Raw genomic sequence first — 3090 nt, 5'->3', positions numbered from 1 at the left:
TTGACATGTGAATTTCTTTTGTAGTTTCTGACTCTTGTGTGATACTCGGGCCTTCAAGTTTAGTTCTGCTTCTTTTATTTTTGAGCTTTATGTGTCTTTGTGGTTTACTTTTTGGGTATGAAGAGCTGGTTCGTCTTAGCTTCTGGTTCTCTCTTTTGATTTTATATTGTCGAGGCCGGATTGATTTTGTCTTCAGGAGTTCCGCGGTGGCCCAACTCCAATGTGGATCAGAAGTTTTCAGACTTTCTCCTTAGGTCTGGAATCTTCTAAGAATGCTTTTGGCCTCAGGAACTTGGGTGGCACTGACCTGAGACCCTTGCCGTGGATGCGCCACGCAGGGAAGCAAAGGCAGATGGGGAGGGAAGAAGCCCCAAGATTTCCCAGGGAGTGGATTGAGTAGCTGGGTTGTACTGGATGCAAAGGGTCGGGGGGAGTAAAGGTAAGCCTCGGAGCCCTAGAAAGAGGCTGTCAGCCCCAGAAAGAGGCTGGCGGGTGTTGGAGGACCAGGGAAGTAGAGCGAGGTGAGGGCAGGGCCAGGACCAGAAGTGGTGCTCCTGGAGCCCAAGAAAGGGACTGAGTTGCTCTGGGTGAGAAGGGTCAGGAAGCAGTATTGGTTCCCCAGGTGTGTGGGGCCCCAAGACTAGGAATGGCGCAGGGCCCAAACTAAGAGTATAGAACGGCGAGGGGGGGTGATGGAAGGGTCAATGTGGCTTAGGGAGTCCCGGCGCGGAGAGCTGCGCTATAGACTTACCCCAAGAGGCCTGAGGATAGTAGTCAAGATAAATATTTTATCTTTGGGTACTCTTAATTTAACATACATAAATTCAAAGCTAGCATGCACATATGAGAGCTAGCATGCAATATTATCTTTCTAGATCTGGGTTACCACACCCATAAAAGTCAGGAAACTAATAAGGAGCCATGGGGGTGGAGTTTTACATGGGATGGGGATAGCAGGTGGTTTTGAAGGGGGAAAGGGGAATAATGGAATAGGAAGAGTTAAATGGGATGAGGGATAGACAGGAAGGGTAAAAGAGGGTGTACAGGGAGGGATAACCAACAATACAAACTTTTAAAAAGCCATATGGAAACCTTCTACTGTAGACACTTCCTAAAATATATACATGTATATATACAAGCTGTTGGTCAATGGGTTCCCACAGATCACCTTCCCAATATTACAGTCTATGGGCATTGTTGTTGGTTACCCTCCAGAGCTTGATAAAATTCTATTGCTGAAGACATCACATACATGAATCATAGGACATGGAGAAATCAAGCTGGTACCCATCTGAAAGCTTCATTCCTACTGGCTAACATCCACAGTGCTGAAAGGCACTATATATACTACCAAGGAAGAAAAGTCATAGACAGTCTTACTCAGCTGTGAACCCTGTGAACTACAATAATGATGGTCTGGCAAGACATGCCCACTGGTGCAACAGTGGCACAAATGCCATGGGTATGACCAACCACTTTCTGGTTGGAATTAAGGCCTGCTCTACAAGATGGAACTCATGCCTGGTACTGTTAACTGGGCCCAAAACCCATGGTTGGCTAGGTTACAGGACTTAGGGGAGAACTAGAATACTATTATTCTGCTAAAAGTAAATAATAAATTGCCCCTAAGTTCTTTATACTCACAGATTAGTGCATTTCTCAACTCTCATCAGAGAAGCTTCTTTTTGAAGATGGTGATTAACACATAGACCTATAACTGGTCAACATGCATAAAATAAGACTGTGGAGTGCTCAGTTCTAAATTCGACATCTATATCACACCCCTTCCCCTTAAAGCTCAGGGATCATTAAGAAAGAGGGGCAGAAAGATTTTAAGAGCCAAAGGTAGCGAACATCTGTAGTTAAACAGTATTTGCTGGGCATGACAGGGTTATTGCACACATGAACTCATAGCAGCTATGACTATATGCACAAGAACCTGTACAAAATCAAGCCAGCCAAAATCCCAGCATGGGTGGGGAGGGGTTCATGAAGTCCTCCTCCTAGCTGAGGACTTATTGGTAATTGATGGCTTCCAGAGGAGGGAAAGTCAGCTCTTCAGAGATACAGTCCCTAAGCAGCTAACCATGCTCCAATAGATGGTCCTACCCCATGCACAGAAACGCAATACTAAGTGGACTCAGTAGGTTTAAAAAAAAAGAGCACATGAAGTTAGAGGGGTAAAATGGTTGGGGGACAGGGTTCAAAGAATTGAAGGGGAGGGAGTAGAAGTGGGTTTGATAAAAATATAGGCATGTATGAAATTATCAAACAATAAAAATGTAATTAAATTTTTTGTCTTTTTGAGGCAGGGTCTCCCTGTAGCTTCAGCTGTCCTGGAACTCACTATGTAGACCAGGCTAGCCTTGGAACTCACAGAGATCCAACCTGACTCTGCCTCCTGAGTGCTGGGACTAAAGGTGTGTGCCATTGCGCCATTTTTAAAAAAATAAAGCCAAGTGTGGTGGTACACGCCTTTAATCCCAGCATTCTGGAGACACAGTCTAGTGGATCTCTGTGAGTTCAAAGCCAGCCTGGTCTCCAAGAGTAGTCAGTGCTCTTAACAATTGAGTCATCTCTTCAGCCCCAATTATGGAGCTTTTTATAAGCTGTATGTAGACATTTATATTCTTTTTACTATAATCTTAAAATTACCCAGTTCCAATGAAGTACGAGGACATTGTCTCTGAAAAATACAAGCAATTTGTAATGTGTGATAATATTATACATGTACATCTCTGGGACATTTTCTTTATGAATACAGAACAAAATTTAGCATTTGTACTCAAAATTATTTGAAAATGATAACTTCTGTGAAATACTACTCTTCACTGAATATTAAATGTAATATAATGTTGCCTTCTATTTCAAAAAAGGACAGAGGTTATACACCATACTATTTAGTACAGTTCTAGTGAAATTTTCATAAGTAGTATTTGTATTAAGAATAAATTATAGCCAGGCGTGGTGGCTCATGCCTGTAGTCCCAGTACTTGGGAGGCAGAGGCAGGCAGATCTCCGTGAGTTCGAGGCCAACCTGGTCTACATAGTGAGTTCCAGGACAGCTGGGGCTACAGGGAGACCCTGCTT

Source organism: Nannospalax galili, unplaced genomic scaffold (assembly GCF_000622305.1).
Source record: "Nannospalax galili isolate Female #2095 unplaced genomic scaffold, S.galili_v1.0 scaffold139, whole genome shotgun sequence".
NCBI classification, from domain to species: Eukaryota; Metazoa; Chordata; class Mammalia; order Rodentia; family Spalacidae; genus Nannospalax; species Nannospalax galili.
This window is presented reverse-complemented; position numbering follows the sequence as displayed.